The following is an 8,888-nucleotide window of genomic DNA, read 5'->3' as shown; positions in this document are numbered from 1 at the left end:
TATATTGCACAATGCAGCACAAGGAAAAGTAAAGGCTATGGACAAATGCTTGTCGCTATCCGTTACTACGTCCTTGTTTAGTATACGTATTTTCTCGTGATATACGGCCGCCGCTGCCAGCATCAAACGATCAACTTTGAGCTCAGCAGCGCAACACCATAGCCATTGGTCTACCACGACGGTTAATGCACGTGATGGCGTGGCAGCTTGCTTGATTGCTGACGTGCATTTTCATCGTTGCAATGTTTGAACATTTCTTTAGAGTGACGTTTACTCTGGCCACGTAAGAGTCAGAAAAGCAACATTCTAAGTGGTGGTGAGCTGCTAGGTTCCCACACAGCCATTTATCGAACTTCACACCGCAACCTATCATACAGTCACATATTTTATTTGATGGTACCTCGTATCCGAATTAGCACTGGCTGTACACGCAGAGCGGTTGCGAGAGAAGTCAAGTAGGGAGTACCCCAACTCACGCTTTTTGACGTGGGCAATACACATTCAGCAGCAGCAGCGGGACCTTCGGTAAAGATTTGATCCGCAACAGTAATATATTGGAACAGAAACTGATGATAATATTCTAAATCAAATATTTAGGTCGGCTTAGTTCTTTTTTTCCTTTTGTGTTCCTTTGAGCGGTGTAAAGTTTCGTCCTTGTTCTTTTGTTTATAAACGCATCACGTGCACCTCTTCTGGCTGCTTTTACACAAACGATGCTGATGTTGAAAAATAGTGCTGAAACTTTTTCCTTAGCTGGAAACAGCTATGACGAATAAAATAGCTATGCAATCAAATAAGCGTGCAGCATATCACTTTTGAACGAGTTTTCGTGGAATGTATTTGCTGGTTTTATTTCAAATCTTGTTCTTTCAGGATTGCCGTGTTCAGCAGAGACTGGCTGGAGAAGCATAGAACCACGTTTTCATACACGAATCAAAGTGAGTAGAGAACCATGCTTAAGCGCTGCCTCCAGGCAGTGTCATATACGTAAATTTCATGAAGAGAGTTGCATGGGAGGAGCAGTACGCAGAAAGCATGGACAACAAGGGGCCAACGCCAGATGTCATTGATGTCTTCTTTCAATTTACGTATTATAAATACGTTGAGTCTTATATCTTCCAACCTCCAAGACGCGTCCAAGTGCGCGACAGAAAGGTTCCATTGGAGATCCGCGCAGTCTTGGAGCGGTCATAGCTGAGTGTTCAAGTACACTTGGAGTACTTTAGACGACGAATTAAGGGAGAAGAAATAAATGCTATCGAAGGCAAAGTAGATGTTGAGTAGTATTTTTGTTAATGTACAGAGGATACACCAAGAGGACCACGGAAACACATAATAGCTTTTCTGCAGGATAAATATTTATTTGTCTGGCAAAATACTAGTGTGTTATGCGATTTCTTACCTTCAAAATGCATTGTAATTATATATGCGCATTGCTCATGCAAATTTAAAGCATCGGCCAATACAAGCGATTAATATTCTTGCAGTGAGTGGTGCAACTTCTGTTTTCAGACAGATTTAGGAGATGCACAAAATATAAAAAAGCCGACATCTCCGTCATAGCTGCACGCGTCATTATTGAGGTTTCACAAATGAGTCACAAAAACAGTTGTCACCCGAGAACTAGTAGGGTGCAAGTCATTAACAAAGTTGATACAAGTGCGCTTTACAACTGAAGTTAGATAGGGAAGTTAAGTGTTGCAGTTTGCTGTTATAGTTTTTCACGAGAAAGTCCTGTTACTTGTTTAGAACAATGAATGCCGAGCGCTCACAACACTTCGACCCTTGTGTGCACGCATGTACAACGGCTCTATTTCAAACTCTGAAAATGATGTTAGAACACTGTACTCTTCTCTGGCACTGACAACATACACATGAAAGTGCTCATCAAAACAGACAGTTTCTAGCAGTTTAGCCAGAACCAATAGCAACTTGTTCACATAAAATAGTTGACACACAAGAAAAAAAATTCCGGCAGACCATCCTCTGGAACACTTTTGACAAGGCAACATCCTGCACTGTATGTCCTGCCATCAACAGTCACAGATTTGACAACCGTTGCATTTGTGGACACAAGATTATTCACAGTTATGAACTCTCTAATACAACAAGGTAGGTGCTCGTATAGTATGCACCTCACGCCTGTATTACGGGGAGTTGTTTTGTCATCACCTGCAGTGAATAAAAAACTCTGCAAAAACTAGTGCCTCATTGCAAGACTGTGAGAAAGATTCTTCCAGTTGCGTATTTTTCGAGCAATATCTTTAAAATACTGGTGCTTTGCCTCAAAGCGCATTGCCCATAGCAGGCTCAATGATCCGAATTTCTCTATATGCGAAGGGTAGTGTATGAGGTAATGCATTTTACATGGAAGTGATACTGATGGAAACCATGCTTTGAAGTCAAGACAAAAGAAATGAATCTTTCTTTGCAAGTAGGCAATATGTGCAACTGGAATTTTATGACTCATGACAATGTCAACAATTTCTCGGAGAAGTAGGTAAAGCTGTCAAACTGCATTGTCTGAAGGAACGCTATCCCCAACAAAGAACGTTAGGTGCGAAAATGCTTTTGTTTCCGACCCCTTCAAGACAGCCTTTCCTTGAAGATATTGCTTAGAAATGGGCTGTGGTTTGCTGCCAATATCATGAGGATCATAAAGCCATTCTGGCATGCTTTTGTTCAAATCATCAGGTGAAAATAATCGTTGTTCAATTAATGAAGATATATGCCGCAGTGCAAAGGGTAGTACTCCTTCAAGCAGATCATGCATTATATCCGGTGGAAGGTGTAGCGTCGGATCAAATCCGGGGCAAAAAAGAGCACATGGCTCCTTGACCCCATACAATGACAGAGTCGGCAGCCCTGCACTCAACGTACTCAAGTGGTGTTTGTGCCCTTCCGGCGAGCGAAGCACAAAATCAAATTCTGAATGCTTGTAGTCAGTTTCAGTCCACAGAGCCATGCAGTACCTACAAATTCTTCCTTGGCTGAATGTGCATTTGAAGCCTCCAATTATATGGCTAGACAAATTGTCACCAGTGAGAATGAAAATGGATCCCTTTACCAGGTTTACATTCAAAGTTATGCATGATTTGCTAGTATCCTGACATCTGTGATTAATGGTTCAAGAATCTTAGAAAATCAATAGGTGGCAATATGCTTGTCTTTGATAAGGAGTAAGAGATGAATACCTGACAGTGCTGGCCGCAACTTCACATCAAAATTTAGCACGGAGAAGTAGACACCAGTCAGTTTATGTTTTCCTCTCTTGCTGCCTAGTGGGTTGCACGCTTCAAACTCATCACTGTACAACTGCAGGCAAAGTTTACTGGTATCACCTGCAAAGTTCTCATGGTTTTTAAATGCACTTCCATCAAATACCGAATGCATGTAACCATCTGCACAGGAGTAACTGGTGCACTCATTTGAAAGTTGTGAATGTTCAAGAATGCACTTGAGCACTTCACAGAAAGGAACGTATTCCATGGTGTCACCTCCATGCAACACTACCATACGGGATTCTACAAGTGGGAAATGTGCTTTCCAGTAAGTTGTCTGGCCAGATCTTGTCCGTAGCTGGTCAAGTTGCTGCTTGCAAATCTCTTCTATCTTGATGGCCAGCTCCTCTTGAGGTTGTATCTGCTGATGGTCTGTGATAGTTTCCACAAAGTCAATAACATCATTGGCTAATTCATGCACAGTGGATTCAGGTAGCCGCCTTCCTTCCTTCCATTTGAGTAGTAGTGCTGGCAGATGGTAAGCATAGTCACTTGAACTGCTGACCGAGTCATGCTGTTCGGCCTGCACATCTAGACACTCTGCATCTTCTGAAGGTACATCAGGTGCTGCATTCGTACTGCTTCGTGTCATCTCCACCCGCAAAATGTCACGGGGGCGCATTCCTTTCACAAATGCAGTATGTTTTCGGTATACGTGCTTCTTGTATGAAAAAAAAACTGACGAAATGTTTGCATGCAGCCACTCAAGCCGCACACCCAATTTGTTTCATGGCCATGGGTAGTGCGCAGGTGCCTAAACAGTGTCCTTAAGGAGAATTGGTGAGAGGCAAACCGTGGGCAGCGAACGAAGCGGAGTCCTGGCATCTGAAAAGACACAAATGTTTGATTTAAAAATACTCCTTTATGGCTTCTACAGACTACCAATATGACTTGCGAATGTAAACACCAGTCCATTTTATGGAATGGATCAGAAACTTTCACAGAAGTTCATTATTTTCAGGTATAAATTGATGTTAGTGTAACACAAAACAGAATCCAGGTAACGATCACCTACAACAGTGCTCAGAACGACGAGCAAGCTGTTGTGCCTGAGTACCAAGTGCACCTTCATTTTTGTAAAAGCCTCATAGCGTGAAAGAAGAAAAGTGAACACTTCCTGTAACATTCCTTCAATAGTGACATGCAGATCATGTGTACAGGTCCTACCAACCGCACATGGTTATCTTCTATACTTTTATGTAGAATATGCTTCAGGTGCAAAATTATTCCAACAGAAATTTCCCATATAGAAACGCAAAAATAAAGAAAACAATACATCCCTCTAAACATTTCATTGGTTGCAATGATGGCCGACTTTCCTCATATGCATGTACTAACGAACTGCCAACAAAGTTCAGTGGTGTCACACAAATCTCCAAAGGGTGTTGTTACAAAATGCAATGTGATCGAGCTAACATTGAAGCTCATATCAGTGTTGTATGCTTGCACATGCACACAGTTGTGAAATTAGTAGAATGATGCATAATTTACGTCTATTTTTGCTGTTATGTTGCCTAGCAAAATGATTTTACTCATATTTACTCACACAAAGGCCAAGCAGACTTGATTTTCAAGTCACACTGTAAAAACTCGTGTGTTCTGCCAAACTACCAATGCGAGGCGCAAAACTGGCTACAAAAACAGAAACGGAAAGGCGAGAACATCGCACTTGTCGTCTGCGTCCCTGCAATGCCGGCGTACAATCGCTGTCGCAGTCACCTACCATGGTTTTTACCATGCTTCCAACGGACTACAGCTACATTGCAGATCGAAAAACCTTAATAAAAAATTTGCGTAGCTTGTACTGGAGGTGCAATGCTAAAGAGACAACGGAGCTGATGGACACCTAGCTAGTCCTGGCTTTTGGGCTAGGCTAAGCACTACCAAGTCAACCCCAGCATTTTCCGGAGTTTGAGTATTTATCGATTAGCTATTGATTGGCTATCGCAAGGTATTGGCCACGTGTTTGGGCTAGTCTAATCACTATGAAGTCATCACCAGCATTTACTGGAATGTATTATTTGTCGATTATCGATTAGCTATTGATTGGCTCTCGATTGGCTATCGCAAGGTATTGGCCACGTATTGGGGCTAGGCTAAGCACTAACAAGTCATCCCCAACATTTTTGAAATTTATTGAGTATTGATCGATTACCTATTGATTGGCTATCGCAACGTATTGGCCACGTATTTGGGCTAGGCTAAGCACTACGATGTCATCCCCAACATTTTTCGAAATTTATTGAGTATTGATCGATTACTTATTGATTGGCTATCGCAAGGTATTGGCCACGTATTTGGGCTAGGCTAAGCACTGCCAACTCATCCCCAGCATTTCCCCGATTAGCTATTGATTGGTTATCGACGACTGACTGTGTTTAAGTAGTCCCAACCATGCTTAGCTAGACTTAGCCAGTATCAGCTTCGCCAGTTGACAGGGGTATGTGCCATTCCGCTTGACCCTTTCCGCACAACCGTCAGGATCAGCCCACATTTTTGGATTCAGCAGACACATTACGCCCGGCTTAAACAGCTCCGCTGTTAAAAATGTTCCACGACTTTTCCTACATCACCATTTCATGATAAGACAATGTGACCAGTTAGCTTTCCATTGCACTAAAAAAATGGGCACCATGAAAATCATTGTCGGTCTCTTTAATAAGGGCTCGCGGCTGCCTCCGATATGGTCGCCTCATCGTTGTATGTAGCCAGGCCGGGAATACAGACGACGACTTTTCTCTCTTTCCGCTTGCCGTCATCAGGAAGAAGCGCTCACAGTAACGACGCAACGCGCTCCGCAAAACCGTAAGCGCCCGCACAGTAGCACGGCTGCCCAAGCGGCTCGGGTTACGAGCATGGTGAACAGGAGCGGGGGGGTCAGCGGAAACAATAAACACTTGCCCCGCAAAGTTAGAGGCATCACTTTCGACGCCTTGACCAATATGCGAGTAAATACTGTAGCCCTCTTCAATGGCAGTCGCACGAAAAGCCTTCAACGTAAAAAGCAGCACAAATTCACTCTTTCATGTCGCTTACCTTTGTTATGTTCCGTCGAAGTCGGTACTGTTCGCATCCTCTTAGCTTTGCAAGCCTGCCTGCGGAGTTTGGGCCTTAAAACAGCGACAACACAGACCGAGCGCAATGCTCCAACCCGTACACGCCATTCCAGAACATGAACACAATAAAAAGAAAAAAGGATGAGTAAACAGGGACTTTCTGACAGAGGAGTAGCAACTCATGGCAAATCTTCCGTGTACCGAAAACCAAAGCGTTATACTATTTCCAATAATTTATTATTACGTGTTTTCGAAGAATAATATTATTTAGTGATTATAAGTTTTTCTTTCCTTTTGACTGCTACACTGCAGCGATTGTTATCTTTGCACGCACTGCAATAGGTACTGAACATGGTTAGGTTTGATACCATTGCTGGCAACGAGGGTGTAGCTTCAGGCTCTCATTCTCTTAGTAAAAACGCGAAGGCCAAACGGTAACCGCTCCCATAAGTGTCAGTAAATCTAGCACTATCCGATTTGTTGCGCCATCTATGAGTGGCGTTTTACACTACATTTAGCAAAACAATAAAAAAAAATTTGCGTGACCGTGTACTAGTTATGGTAACAGATGGCGCAAAGTATCTGTTTTTAAACAGCTTGAAGTTTATTTAAACTATGGCATTTCTGTGCACGCTATAGTGACAAGTTTCGTGACTATCTCTCTTTCTGCCATGGTTCTTTATTCTATGCTGCCATGGTCACATGGTGTGGTTTTCCCGCGTTTTCTGCACTGCTCTCGCTGCTGCATTAGTTTGAAGTTTGACTGCCTGCTGTTTGCAAGTGCCAGGGATCCTGTGTATGCAGATTTGCTTGCGATGTCACGCTTCCTAGTTAGTGTACCCCACCTTGGTGCGGCAAGGACATATGTCCTTGAGGGTGGCAACCTCAACGCACTCAAAGAAGCAATTTGCGCGTGCCCGGTTCTCGGCGGCAAAGTCGACCTGACGTCGAGCTAGTTTCAGGTAAGTGCACGTGTTCACTTGTTTGATTTTAACTGCACCCGATAAGGTACCCAGACAACAGTCGACGTCCTCAGGACGTTCTCAAGTAGTACAAACGTCCTCGCAGTTCTTACGACGTCCTCGGTACGTCCTCAGGACGACATTCCCTGGTTCATCCTGCAAACGTCTTCTGCATGACATTTTAAGTATGTCCGATTGTCCAAAGAACGTCCACTGCAGGACCTTTTGAGGTCATTTAGTTTTATGTTATAAGAGACCATGAAATTGAAATTTCTACGAGTATTTCGGTTGATGAACTAAAACTTGTAGGCTATACTTCACGTGAGGTCGTTATTACGCCATCGAGCTCGATTTTGATATTTTTTTCCTTTTTATGTGGAGTGAAACTCTGATCAACTGGTCTTGATGTCTTAGGACTGTGTTTGATTGAACCATATATTTTTTTGCAACTTGTACTTTTTTGAGTACCCGCGAGCGATAACAGTTGTGGGAGAGTGAACCAGCGAGGTATCCCACGATGTCAGCAACCAAGCCACCCCATTTACTTTCCTTGGGGCCACATTGGCACTCTTGATTCGAAAACTCGAGCCAAGCCAGTCCAAGCCAAGCGCAACATTGAAGAAAAACATGGCAGCGGACCGCGGGTAGGTCTCTTGTTTTTCTGGGTGGCAGAAAGTGGAACGTAGATTTGTGCAGGGAAGAATCCGGGTAGTGTTTAAATTGCCAAAAAGAGGCGCATCGCGTAGATTTCTCGTTCGCGTTGCATAATTCCCCTCGCACGGGCGCGGTAGTGCTGCAGAAGTCGCGGTGCGCCTTTTTCGTTGCGGGGTGCTTTTCTCGTCGCGACGGTAGATTGCATTTTTACAGCGAAGCCGTATATGGCCAAACTCGTTGTGTGCTTTAGTGCGACGGCGACCAGCAACGATCTTTATTGTCATTGTCTCTTATGTCGCCGCTTAGTTTCAGATTCTCCCAAAATTTGCCTTGTCGCCTGGAGGTGCTGCTTATGTAGTGCGACTAGTCAGCCAGGCGCCCTCAGACCGTACACGCTTGCCCTTTGCCATACTGCTGCACCTCCTTGCTCAGTCGTCTTAGCAAGCGTGCCCGTGCAGCCTGTCATCGCCCCTGCACCACTGCCCGCCATAGACATAGAATACCTTTTGCAGTGGCTGTGAAGCATAGCCGATAAAGAAATAGCATTATGCTTGTCAGCAACTAAATGCTAAAACATTTCGTGCGAGCTGCATGTTAGCGCACTCAAAGGTGTGATGCGTGTCATGCCCTGTACGAGCGCCTCCGTTACTGTGCTGATTCGTTTAAGTGCTTTGTGGAGCAAATGCTTATTAGTGCATTTTGCTCATATAGCAGCACATCCATGTGCACAATACTGAACTGTTTTCTAATCCGAAAATAATACTCCACTGTTGCACATTTCCAGTGGTCTGCTGCACATTAAGCGATGGAGGCAGTTTACAGCCTTGTCGTGCATAGAGTTTCCTCAGGGCTCTGCACGATATAAAAACCAGTTGTGTTTTACCACTTTCAGATACTGGACAAGACGATCGATGAGCATGTGGATATCTCTCCTG

General features: G+C 43.9%; 1 pseudogene; it reads right to left on the bottom strand.

The window, feature by feature from the left end:
* Window positions 1–2,509: 2,509 nt before the first annotated feature.
* On the bottom strand, window positions 2,510–3,873 carry LOC125945786 (uncharacterized; annotated as a pseudogene).
* Between the last annotated feature and the right edge of the window lie 5,015 nt (window positions 3,874–8,888).

This window comes from Dermacentor silvarum, chromosome 5, assembly GCF_013339745.2.
Source record: "Dermacentor silvarum isolate Dsil-2018 chromosome 5, BIME_Dsil_1.4, whole genome shotgun sequence".
Lineage (NCBI taxonomy): Eukaryota > Metazoa > Arthropoda > Arachnida > Ixodida > Ixodidae > Dermacentor > Dermacentor silvarum.
This window is presented reverse-complemented; position numbering and strand designations above follow the sequence as displayed.